General features: G+C 41.0%; 4 long non-coding RNA genes across 4 annotated transcripts in view; 2 read left to right on the top strand and 2 right to left on the bottom strand.

Annotated features, from left to right (window-relative positions):
- Positions 1–13718, top strand: part of LOC133021964 (uncharacterized) — a 94185-nt gene that overhangs the window by 72162 nt on the left and 8305 nt on the right. The gene's annotated exons all lie outside the window — the stretch shown is intronic.
- Positions 5849–8360, top strand: LOC133021714 (uncharacterized). The gene is made up of 5 exons (XR_009682972.1): positions 5849–5936; positions 6357–6498; positions 7119–7205; positions 7800–7958; positions 8154–8360. It is a non-coding gene; the product is annotated as an uncharacterized LOC133021714 (long non-coding RNA).
- LOC133021727 (uncharacterized) lies at positions 9750–10882 on the bottom strand. The gene is made up of 2 exons (XR_009682975.1): positions 10152–10882; positions 9750–9956 (listed from the first exon to the last, which is right to left on the bottom strand). It is a non-coding gene; the product is annotated as an uncharacterized LOC133021727 (long non-coding RNA).
- Positions 10893–12261, bottom strand: LOC133021726 (uncharacterized). Its single transcript, XR_009682974.1, has 3 exons — positions 12174–12261; positions 11612–11753; positions 10893–10991 (listed from the first exon to the last, which is right to left on the bottom strand). It is a non-coding gene; the product is annotated as an uncharacterized LOC133021726 (long non-coding RNA).

The raw sequence follows: 13718 nt of genomic DNA on the forward strand, positions 1-13718 counted from the left end.
CGCCGGGTCCACATTGAGTTGGACTTGAACTGCCAGAACCACGGTGTCGTCTTCGTTACACCCTCGGTTGTCTGGGTCGAAGCGATAAATGTCTTTTCAAGGGGCTCTTGCCGCCGGTTGCGGATTTCCTCTCTTTGAGGGGGTGCTGAGTCATCAGTGTCTTTTGACTCGAATGTGCCACGGTACTCATCTTCGTGGCCACCATCTCTTGCACCGGGGTTGGAGGACCATCCAGGACGCGACCGTGAGTCATGGTGCGCCTCTGCCTGAGTGACAGACTGGGAATCTCTTTCAGCCCTCCAGGACGGATTCCTTCCGTCGTCGTGATGTGGATCAGCATGGCTCCGCGCAGGATGTGTTCCTTCTGGCTGGAGTGGATGCTGTGTGTCCGCTGGACAGGCATTTGATGTTGCCTCATAGCGGTCCCAGGTCACTGCACGTCTAGGGGTTGAGTCCTGCTCCCCCTTTGGTGTTGAGTGGGTCGGAGCGGTTGACTGCTGGGGGTGTCTGGCTCTCCAGAGCAAAGCTCCCTCTGCATGAGGGTTGTGGAGCTGTGCTCGCAGCTGTTCTCCCAGTGTCTCTGCTCTGCTGGCTCCACCGGGAATGACGTCAGCTCCTGGCCCTGTCATCAGGGATCTCAGCTGGAGGGGGGGACAGCTCTGTTTGACTGTGCCCCCCTTTCTGCTGACCTTTGACCTGCGTGTGCTCCTGCACCGCCTGGTCCTGTTCTTTGCGGGTCTCGATATGCCGCAGGTAGGAGTTTTTCTCCTGCTCCGCTCGACATGCTGCTTGCATGGCTCTGAGCGCCTTCGCATGTTCTTGGGTCTGCAGCTCGGCTCTCTGCTGGTAGAGGAGTGTCAGTTGACCCAGAGCATGGGGTATTTTCAGATGCGGGCCAGTGGGGTTGATGAGTGCATGGACAGTTCTTGATCTTTCGATCGCAGGTACTTTAATCATACTCACTCAATTCACTCACCGCATCATTAGAAAAAATTAATCAGACTGGCTACAGTCTCTAATAGGACGTCTGGTCCTGAGGGAGCGCTTGCCCCATGGTGGTACATGCTACTCATGTTCTGAGTGCGAAAAGGCACCTGGTGGACTGCTCACGCTTGCTTAGAAAAAGTGGGTAAAACACTTAATTAAAAAAACTACACAACAAGATGCACAGGTGAGCTTCACCCTGTGTCTATAAAGTGTCAATGAAGGATAGCTCGGTGGCTCAATCCTTAAGACCTAGTTGTTCAACAACTAGTCTTCTCAAAACTAGTCTCTCAAATCTAGTTTGTCTCCTTAAGATCAAAAAGCATGCAGAAAATCTCCAATAAAAATTACCAACTACTGAAACGCAGTCAGCAACCAACCAAAGTTACACAAAAGTCTGCTTAGCAAAGGGAATTAAGAATAAAGAAAATTCAAAGAGAAATTAGTTTCGAACCTATGTCTCTCTTCAAAAATGTAATCATAATTATTGTGCATTGAGATGACACAACCACTTATATGCTAGAAGCAACCACCCACGGATACACAAGGCACTAGTATACCTGCTTGGGACAGGTGCAAAGGGATTACAATAAAAATTTTCAAAGAGAAATAAATTCCTAGAATCATTTTTCTCTTTTCTTAAATTATTTATGATTCTTGTGCCTCGAGAACACAACCACCGATTGCAATCTGCAGCCAATTACGGATACACCAGGCACCGGTATACCGGTTTGGTAAAAGTTCAAATGAATTAAAAATAAAACTTTGCAAAGAAGAATAAATTTCCAAAATTATTTTCTTCTTCAACAACGAATCATGATCAATACCAAATGAGAGAAAGGAAAAGTTTTGAAAAAATCAAATTTTCAAAAAAATTTAGATTTTTCAAAAAAATTAAATTTCTGGAAAAAAAAAAAGAATCTGGATTATTGTACACAGTATTATGATACAGCTGGAGTTAGATCGCCTCACAGGGGGCACCATTTATGTTGTGCAATAGGAGTAGACTTGACGTTGGCTAATTATTAATAATCATGAAATAGGATTATTAAAATAATAAAAATTATCTATCAAAAATAATTAAATTATTAATTGAAGATGATCAGTAATCAAATAACAATAAAACCACTAATGAGAAAATAGGAATTATCAATTAGAAAGTACAAGCTGTCAATTAACAATGATAAGGTTATCAACCAAGAATAATGAAAATAATTAGTCTAAAACAATAAAATTATCAATTTAAGAATAATACTATCTATATTAATAATTGAGAAAGGGGGGCACCACCCTGGTTACCAGGGACCAACGATGTCAAGCTATAATTATCAGTCTCATAATGATAAATGTCAAATTAATAATGTCAATATTTTAATATTAACGATTACTTAATAAACAGTGAAGGCTTCTAAGTTCGAGCACAGGCGATCATAATCCAGCTGCAATCACATACATATGCACAAATAATCACAGACTACAGATACTTTAATTACAAAAGTATTTATTAAAAAGGGGAAATAAAGTTATAATGTTATTCAATGATTTATCATTTTAACAAGCTCCAATATTTCAAAGGTAAACACAGCAGCAGCACTTATCACAATTCAGAAAATACATGGACAACCTGCGGTCTACCTATGTATGTCTGTCTCTATGTGTGTGTGTGTCTGTGTCAAAGTGTCTCTCTGTGTGTGTGTGTCTATGTGTGTGTGTGTGAAATAAAGTTAGTGTTATTTAATGATTCATCATCTTAACAAACTCCCATATTTCAAAGATAACAACAGCAGCTTATCACAATTTAGAACACGCATGTAACCTCTGGTCCATCTATGTGTCTCTGTGTGTGTGTGTGTCTGTCTGTGTCTATCAATGTGTGTGTGTGTGTGTGTGTGTGTGTGTGTGTGTGTGCGAGAGAGAGAAAAAGAAGGGGGGTGGCGATGACGCGTAGTGACATCACATCTAAGATGGAGGCCGATCATGATTCGTGGAATCAAGGCCTAAAAACTCTCAAAATGGCGGATTGACTACAAAACAAGATGGCGGAGCCGTTATGAATTTAGAGCCAGGATGGGAGGAGAGAGAGAGCGGAGGCGTGGCAATAATAGACTCAAAATGGTGGGTTTAACTTAACGTTATCCAAAATGGAGAATATGTTAATGACACCATGTGGCCGGAGCGCACACTGGTGGTCGTCACATGAATTACACCAAGGAAATTTTAGACAAAGAGAATTCTTATCTCTGCTTGGCTTTGGGGCCGAATGGTTTCCAGATGTGTTCAGCCTCTCTAAGCATAGATTTAACTATGTGACATGACCTGTATTATAAATACAGGTCAGGAGTGTGTATAGGTCGGTTTAGAAGGAGAGAGAGAGAGAGAGAGAGAGAACATGAGAAAACATGTAAGGAGAGTCCAAAGAAGCTCTTAAAAATACGTCTGAGATGAGTTAACAGTGATTCACCCCTCAGCCCTCAAGCGAGCGTTGTGGGCCGAGGTTCTGATCGGTGAAATCACTGCAGACGCACACAGACGTTAACAGTGCGGGCGGAGGCGCTTCTCGCGGCCCTATTTACTGCAACACAAAACATTGCGATCCAACCGGAAACCGGAAGTAGCGGCTCGGAGTAGTGGCCGGCTAAAACAATGGAACACGGAAGTTCCATCAACAAAATACACTCAAGTATTAAATAATATGCTACATATTAAAACTAACATCTGCCCAGACAACATAAGCCTCTTACTGTGACCGTGATTTCGTGGGTTGCATGCGACTTGGCGCGAATCCCCGGAGGTTCAGTGAATCGCTTGAAGTTTCTCAGACGGGCTCTCGTGAGCACCGCAGCTGGGCCGGAGCCGATCCGTTGTGCTCCGTGGCGAGATGAGGTTTCGTCTTCTTCTGCAGCAGCGGAGATCGTGCTGCCTCACAGGGACGTTCGGCTGCTTGTAGCCGTTGTAGATCGTGTGGAGAAAGAATAAAGTAAAGTCCGTGTGGATAAGGAAACAGTCTGAGATCGTCCAGCGAGCAATTTCCTGTTTTGATCTTTCCAAGTTAAAAACAGGAAAAGTCCTTTTCAAAATAAAAACGTCAACTAAGATAAAAGAATGAATGAATGAAATGAATTGAAATGAATAAAACAAACGTCTAGTCGCCTCCTTAGTTACTGAGTCGTGTGGTTAGACCTCTTGAGGTCAGAAAACAACTTGAGCAGCGTGGAAAGGAAGATGACAAAGAGAGTCTCTTAAAAATACCGAGTTAACTAGTAGAACCCCGGAGGGGTTCTGTTGTCGCTTGGGCATCTGAGTGAAGAGAGAGGTCAGTCTGTGAGTTCGGCCCTTTTAAGTCATGTCTCAGGTGACTCCCCCCTGGGAGGAGGGGTCAGGGGTCAGTGTGGCCCTCCAGCCAATTGAGTTGTCAGGATTTGGCCCCCAGGGGCGGGCTTACCGTGGGGGACCAGGACGTGATCTTTTGCCACATGGAGATAAGGGTCCATGCTGGGTTTTTAAATGTAAGGGGTTACCCGAGCCTGGCCTAAGGTTTTACGACCCTTTGTTCTAAGTCGGATCACTGGGCCTTGCCCAACAGTGTGTTTTGCTTCACAATACATTCAGGGGGATTGTTACTTTGCAGACTTTTGCTTTTAAAAGATGATGCATTGCTCTGGATTAAATTACCCAACAGTTAATAAAACATATAGATTAAGCACCATAAACCAACTACAATTTTTAAAGGCTACTTACACTTAAACGCATCAATAATTAACATTCTTAATAGTAGGCTATTTTTTCTTGAAAACCTCTTACATTTAATTGGAAGTGATGCTGCTCTTATCGGTTTTTATAATACCAGTTGATCAATCACAAACCTGACAAGAAGCAGGATGGTTATTTTGTCATGTCTTTTACCGACGTGACAAACATAAAGTTCACTCCTGCATGTGTGACAGTTCCTTCAGTCTCAACGAAATTTGAAAATGGAGTTGACAGAAGTAATACTGTTTTTCTGGCCCTGCTGATCGGTGAGAGCAAAATAACAAACCCTTCTGAAACAGAAACTGGCCTCAGAATGAAAATGAATAATACAGTGAAAACAAAATGACAATTCAGTCTGGGTTAGGGGTTAGGGTTAACCCTATCCCCTAACTCTAACCCTAATTCTAATCTGGTCTCGCCAATTCTATAAAGTAATTTAATGTCAAATTTTATATATCCAATGCTTATGTTTTTAAAATACTTTCAGTAGCGGCGTGTGGCAACCACTATATAGTCAACCCAGTCTCATCAGGAAACGTTCAGTGGGAACGTTGGTCCACTTGGACAAACGTTTCCATCTCACAATCTGGCCTATCAGATTGTGAGATGGAAACGTTTGGTCCGCCCATTGTTTTGCATTGACGTGTTTTCACGTCACGTGACTCCCGAGTTCCCGTCTACGGAAAGGAAAACATGGCGGACAGTCCTTGTTTTTTCAGATAAAAATATGATTTTGTAACTTAGTCTGGGCATAAAAATACATTCTGACACCATTTCTAGCGAGAAATGTGGTCTTTGCTTCCACAGTCTTCAGCCAGTTCGTGCTTATGATATATATTTTAATAGTTATCACGAATTTTTTTTTTGTTGCTATGATGGTTGCTATGGACGCTGCCATGCCGAGAACCACGTCGTAGCGTGCTGTTTAAATCACCGTCCCTGCGTGGTGTCGTTCAGGGCTCGTGAATGTTATTCATGTTAAATAATATTAATATTTGAGGCTAGATTACACCTCTAATGCGAAGGATCTTGCGAGTCTGTTCAGAGGCGGACATGAGTGTGACACCGGACCGAGTCCGCCACCGGACCGAGTCCGCCACCGGAAATAACGTGTGGCTGTCAACATCCGCTCCCTTTAACTAGAAGCTGCGTCATACACACGGAGCATTTGGGAGACCACGATGTCGTCTTCCTTCTGTCAGGTAAGTAGTTTATTGTTTTTAAAGATCGTTACGATCTAGGTTCACAGTCCGAGTGCTGAGACAGCGGATGTGGAGTCCGTCGATACCCACAATGGATGCTTTTCTTCAGCTAATATGCCATTGTTAGCCACATGCTTCAGCCCACGGTAGCACGTGATTTCCTGGGAGGTGAAAACATGGTTATTCAAACCAGTTCAAGATGCTTAGCTCATCATTGAGGGACGCTACAATATAAATATAAACATGAATTTGATTTATGAATGCTTTAGATTAATAAGGAGCGTATTTCTCTACCAATACTTCACAATAACAGATCAATTTGGTTTAATGTATAGAATGTAATATGACAATAATGTTTTCATGTTATGGAGTTGCGATTCATTTTATAAAACAATTCCTATGTTCTGTTTTTTAATCAAGGAGGATCCAAGTGAAGCTACAGGAGTATGATGAAGAGCAAGAAGGGCAGCCTGGAGAGAAAGAGGAGCCGGGTTGAGCCCACTACTCTCATCCACGTACCACGAGGAAGATGAGGGAGAGAAATTATCCTACCATTAAAGAGGTACTTTTAAGTTACATACCAGAAACACCATTTTATATAATGTGCCAAATATACATTTTTATTAAATCCCCAAAGTACGCTGGCTGAAATACAAGTTAATATCACACTGAAAGAGTTTTGATCAATCATGCTTCCCTGCTGTGGTTGTTCAACTGGGAAAACAACTTTTTCCACAGGAAGGCAAGTAAATTTAAGGAATGCTTGTGCAAAGTTTTCCTCTGTTATGTATAATGATGACCCCCATCAGACATTATGTTAGCAATATTTACACCTTTTCATTTATACTGTTTATTTCTGTCTACATGTGTGAATTTGCCTTCATTAGTTTCAGAAAAGAGCGATCATGTATCGGTCAGTGGGCGGCAGCCCAAGACTCCGCAAACTAGTCTTTAAGCAAAGTAGACGAAGGCATTGAGGTTGCGGCCTGCCATCATTATTATTTTGCTTAAGGGACTGAATATGTTTCATGCAGAAATATTAGCATTTCCCTTATATCTACCAAAACTGCTTGTTTCACAGACTGCAGTGTTGTTTTGATCCGATGTGGTGTGCAAATACCAACTGTATCTGCAATGGGTTGTTGGGCATTAATATTTGTAACTCTAATTTTGTTTTGACAGACTGTGCAAAGAATGTTGAGAACATCACCACTCTACAGGAATACACAGTCCAGTAATGTGTGTCAGAAGTTCAGTAGTGAACGACAGGTACTGTGGAAAAATGTGTGTCATTGTTGTACAATGTCCTTTGACTCTGTTTACACAAGGTCAACACAAAAAGGTTTGATTGTAAACTGATATTGGTATGAATTCATGTTATACTCCTCTTCACAAGAAACAAACAATTTACAAAAAAAAACACTAGAATTACCGCACTGCGTTGTATGACTCCGCTAACCAGTGCAGTGTCCGTCTACATATTTCTACATATTTTCTCTCATATAAATGTCACTGTAGCCTCTTGACAACTGAAACCATAACATGAGGTCAGTGTGGCCTTGACCTTTTGACTTTAAGACAAATACACAGTTAGACAACCCGAAAACATGCAGTAATGCCTCCGGCGACTCGCTATTACAGAGGCATTAAAATGTTAAGTGTAGTAGACTGGATTTTATTGGTGTTACATTGGACATCTTGTATTGGTACACAAAAAATATATTTGGTTTCACATTTTAGATGGCATAAGCAGAGACATCAACTCAGGAAATGGATTTCTGCAGAAAATTAAGCCTTGTATGTGTGTATATATACATACAAACGCACTTTTAAAACGTTTTGTTTTTTATCATATATTCTCAGGTAGTACTGACGCATTTACGGAGATGGGACATGAGGGCCTTGTCTGCGTGCCCAAGAGAAGATTCCACAGAGTTCAAGCTGAGCAGGCTGCAGCAGGTTTGGAGGAATCCTCCTCTGAAGAGGAAACATGGCGAGGTTCTTCTCCACTGATGAAGAAATGTGAGTGCTGTGATTAGGTCAAATCTGCTAAAATGCTACTGTGGCTCCTGGGCCCTGCTATTAGCTTGGTGTATGGTAGCTGTTAGCTTTAGCATATTTATTTTTTAGGGGCCTGTCTGACGTTTATGTTTTAAAAAAAAAATCAGAGGGAACCATCTTCATAATTTAACACTATGGTTTCTTTGTGTCCTTCAGATCTTCTCAAGAGAAGCTGCCTCAGCTCCACGGTCCCTCCTGCAGCCTCCACTCCTGATGCTAACCCCCGGTCTCCATCACACCATCCGGGCAGACCTGGAGTCACAGAACTTTGTCCAGAGCTGCCGTCTGAGAATTGTTGATCATATAATTTTCAGCAGATGCCTTAATGTAATGTTTGTGGACAATAAATGACATTGATCATAACATATTGGTATTTCCTTGCAGTCATACACCATGATATTGGCAGATAAGATGTTGATTACATTAAAGCAGTGAATGCTCTGCTTTAAGCAACATAAACACACAATGATCCAATGGATTTGAAGTAGAATGGGCACGTTACATTCTGTAGAGAGTAACTCAGTAACGGAAGTCAGAAAATAACTTTATCTGAGGTTCAGTCAGTTATAGTCACAGCAAAGCACACAGGTCTTGTTGTCTAAGTGGCAACCATATCATATTGTTTAAGATGTGTAACATCAAGCTTGTGTATCAGGGCTAAATACATCCAGTCATAAGTAAGTTCACCCTCTTGTTAACACTAAAAGTAGGTGACCCAGATGTTTCACAATGCAATCTGATAAGGTCTTATGAGAAACATTCTTAACATTAAAGAAATGAACACAGAGGATAGCAATAGATGTTTCACTTTAAATCAGTAGCTGGTAATCGGCAGACTGACTTATTCAAACACATTAATACTACAATGAATGAGGCAGGGGTTTGCTATCAGAAATTATTTCTGGGACATTAATTTAAAAGATCTCCAGTATAAGCAAATGTGTTCTAAAATTGGTTTACATCCAAGTGAGAGGCTGTCCCATCTCATGGATTTAAGATATATATATTGTTTGTATTAGCTGTCCCTCAGTGAAGTACTTGCACTTCTTGAAAAGCTCTATATAAATAAGATGTATTATTGTTTATACATTGCCCTCTAGTATATGTTTTCCTAAGTCATTGTAGATACAGAAACAACAGTATGGTTCAGGTGACAGTAAGTGGAAGGTGAAGGTCATTTCCATGAGCTCAAGAGAAACCTAATGTGACGATATAGTTGATTTCTGATAGGAAGCACCTGCCTCATTCATTGTAGTATTAATGTGTTTGAATAAGTCAGTCTGCCGATTACCAGCTACTGATTTAAAGTGAAACATCTATTGCTATCCTCTGTGTTCATTTCTTTAATGTTAAGAATTTTTCTCATAAGACCTTATCAGATTGCATTGTGAAACATCTGGGTCACCTACTTTTAGTGTTAACAAGAGGGTGAACTTACTTATGACTGGATGTATTTAGCACTGATACACAAGCTTGATGTTACACATCTTAAACAATATGATATGGTTGCCACTTAGACAACAAGACCTGTGTGCTTTGCTGTTACTATTACTGACTGAACCTCAGATAAAGTTATTTTCTGACTTCCGTTACTGAGTTACTCTCTACAGAATGTAACGTGCCCATTCTACTTCAAATCCATTGGATCATTGTGTGTTTATGTTGCTTAAAGCAGAGCATTCACTGCTTTAATGTAATCAACATCTTATCTGCCAATATCATGGTGTATAACTGCAAGGAAATACCAATATGTTATGATCAATGTCATTTATTGTGCACAAACATTACATTAAGGCATCTGCTGAAAATTATATGATCAACAATTCTCAGACGGCAGCTCTGGACAAAGTTCTGTGACTCCAGGTCTGCCCGGATGGTGTGATGGAGACCGGGGGTTAGCATCAGGAGTGGAGGCTGCAGGAGGGACCGTGGAGCTGAGGCAGCTTCTCTTGAGAAGATCTGAAGGACACAAAGAAACCATAGTGTTAAATTATGAAGATGGTTCCCTCTGATTTTTTTTTTAAAACATAAACGTCAGACAGGCCCCTAAAAAATAAATATGCTAAAGCTAACAGCTACCATACACCAAGCTAATAGCAGGGCCCAGGAGCCACAGTAGCATTTTAGCAGATTTGACCTAATCACAGCACTCACATTTCTTCATCAGTGGAGAAGAACCTCGCCATGTTTCCTCTTCAGAGGAGGATTCCTCCAAACCTGCTGCAGCCTGCTCAGCTTGAACTCTGTGGAATCTTCTCTTGGGCACGCAGACAAGGCCCTCATGTCCCATCTCCGTAAATGCGTCAGTACTACCTGAGAATATATGATAAAAAACAAAACGTTTTAAAAGTGCGTTTGTATGTATATATACACACATACAAGGCTTAATTTTCTGCAGAAATCCATTTCCTGAGTTGATGTCTCTGCTTATGCCATCTAAAATGTGAAACCAAATATATTTTTTGTGTACCAATACAAGATGTCCAATGTAACACCAATAAAATCCAGTCTACTACACTTAACATTTTAATGCCTCTGTAATAGCGAGTCGCCGGAGGCATTACTGCATGTTTTCGGGTTGTCTAACTGTGTATTTGTCTTAAAGTCAAAAGGTCAAGGCCACACTGACCTCATGTTATGGTTTCAGTTGTCAAGAGGTTACAGTGACATTTATATGAGAGAAAATATGTAGAAATATGTAGACGGACACTGCACTGGTTAGCGGAGTCATACAACGCAGTGCGGTAATTCTAGTGTTTTTTTTTGTAAATTGTTTGTTTCTTGTGAAGAGGAGTATAACATGAATTCATACCAATATCAGTTTACAATCAAACCTTTTTGTGTTGACCTTGTGTAAACAGAGTCAAAGGACATTGTACAACAATGACACACATTTTTCCACAGTACTTGTCGTTCACTACTGAACTTCTGACACACATTACTGGACTGTGTATTCCTGTAGAGTGGTGATGTTCTCAACATTCTTTGCACAGTCTGTCAAAACAAAATTAGAGTTACAAATATTAATGCCCAACAACCCATTGCAGATACAGTTGGTATTTGCACACCACATCGGATCAAAACAAATCTGCAGTCTGTGAAACAAGCAGTTTTGGTAGATATAAGGGAAATGCTAATATTTCTGCATGAAACATATTCAGTCCCTTAAGCAAAATAATAATGATGGCAGGCCGCAACCTCAATGCCTTCGTCTACTTTGCTTAAAGACTAGTTTGCGGAGTCTTGGGCTGCCGCCCACTGACCGATACATGATCGCTCTTTTCTGAAACTAATGAAGGCAAATTCACACATGTAGACAGAAATAAACAGTATAAATGAAAAGGTGTAAATATTGCTAACATAATGTCTGATGGGGGTCATCATTATACATAACAGAGGAAAACTTTGCACAAGCATTCCTTAAATTTACTTGCCTTCCTGTGGAAAAAGTTGTTTTCCCAGTTGAACAACCACAGCAGGGAAGCATGATTGATCAAAACTCTTTCAGTGTGATATTAACTTGTATTTCAGCCAGCGTACTTTGGGGATTTAATAAAAATGTATATTTGGCACATTATATAAAATGGTGTTTCTGGTATGTAACTTAAAAGTACCTCTTTAATGGTAGGATAATTTCTCTCCCTCATCTTCCTCGTGGTACGTGGATGAGAGTAGTGGGCTCAACCCGGCTCCTCTTTCTCTCCAGGCTGCCCTTCTTGCTCTTCATCATACTCCTGTAGCTTCACTTGGATCCTCCTTGATTAAAAAACAGAACATAGGAATTGTTTTATAAAATGAATCGCAACTCCATAACATGAAAACATTATTGTCATATTACATTCTATACATTAAACCAAATTGATCTGTTATTGTGAAGTATTGGTAGAGAAATACGCTCCTTATTAATCTAAAGCATTCATAAATCAAATTCATGTTTATATTTATATTGTAGCGTCCCTCAATGATGAGCTAAGCATCTTGAACTTGTTTGAATAACCATGTTTTCACCTCCCAGGTAATCACATGCTACCGTGGGCTGAAGCATGTGGCTAACAATGGCATATTAGCTGAAGAAAAGCATCCATTGTGGGTATCGACGGACTCCACATCCGCTGTCTCAGCACTCGGACTGTGAACCTAGATCGTAACGATCTTTAAAAACAATAAACTACTTACCTGACAGAAGGAAGACGACATCGTGGTCTCCCAAATGCTCCGTGTGTATGACGCAGCTTCTAGTTAAAGGGAGCGGATGTTGACAGCCACACGTTATTTCCGGTGGCGGACTCGGTCCGGTGGCGGACTCGGTCCGGTGTCACACTCATGTCCGCCTCTGAACAGACTCGCAAGATCCTTCGCATTAGAGGTGTAATCTAGCCTCAAATATTAATATTATTTAACATGAATAACATTCACGAGCACTGAACGACACCACGCAGGGACGGTGATTTAAACAGCACACTACGACGTGGTTCTCGGCATGGCAGCGTCCATAGCAACCATCATAGCAATGAAAAAAAAATTCGTGACAACTATTAAAATATATATCATAAGCACGAACTGGCTGAAGACTGTGGAAGCAAAGACCACATTTCTCGCTAGAAATGGTGTCAGAATGTATTTTTATGCCCAGACTAAGTTACAAAATCATATTTTTATCTGAAAAAACAAGGACTGTCCGCCATGTTTTCCTTTCCGTAGACGGGAACTCGGGAGTCACGTGACGTGAAAACACGTCAATGCAAAACAATGGGCGGACCAAACGTTTCCATCTCACAATCTGATAGGCCAGATTGTGAGATGGAAACGTTTGTCCAAGTGGACCAACGTTCCCACTGAACGTTTCCTGATGAGACTGGGTTGATATAGTTAATGTAAAGGCAAGATTGTATTTGTGGTTGCTACAAACTTATAGCTCGCTCTCCACAAACTTGCCTGCATAACAGCGTCCCTGTCATGGAGTCTTGTGAAAACTTGGCTCCCAAACTCTGCTGAAGAGCGATAACTTTGTCCAAATGCGTTTGTCCTTGAAACTGATCTTGTTTAGCTGCATGTTTCCAGCTGTAATGATGTTCCAGAATGGCCTTCATCATCACTACAAGTGCGTATCTGCAAATGAGACTCACTGGCTTCTCTTTAACACAACGTTCTGCGTCGTTTTATTGACAGTCGCCATGATGCTTTTCTGTGATGACATGTGATAGCTACGTCGGTGTTTCATTCACCCTGACCTTGACCTGAGAGACAAACAGCAACGATAGGTACCATCCTGAATGACATGTTATTCTATGATTTCATGTTATTTTCTGTTATCGTAGGAAATAAGAATAACTGAGCTGCGTTTCCAGGAAATAGTGTGCGTTAAAACTGTATCCCAGTGTAATTTCAAACTCTCCATTCACCTCCATTCAGATTGGTGCATTTGTTGCTCTAATCCCACTGCTTTTCATTCAATTACAGTTTCTACTTGTTTATTCTATTGCATTTAAATCCACATATCCCTTTTTAGAGAAGTGACTCCATGTAATCTTACATTCTCACAGTCCAACGTCCGCGGAGCCACTGGGAAGTTTGTCAATGAAACCAAATCCAATCGAGTAATCATTCGACATCCCTCGTTCTCTCAGTGGTTAGCCAGCATTCTCACTTCTAATGGCGCGAACATTATCACCCCTAAAACCCACCACACGCCATCTGTGTGTTATAAACACACACACAGAA

The sequence above is a fragment of the Limanda limanda genome, chromosome 16, assembly GCF_963576545.1.
Source record: "Limanda limanda chromosome 16, fLimLim1.1, whole genome shotgun sequence".
Taxonomy (NCBI): domain Eukaryota; kingdom Metazoa; phylum Chordata; class Actinopteri; order Pleuronectiformes; family Pleuronectidae; genus Limanda; species Limanda limanda.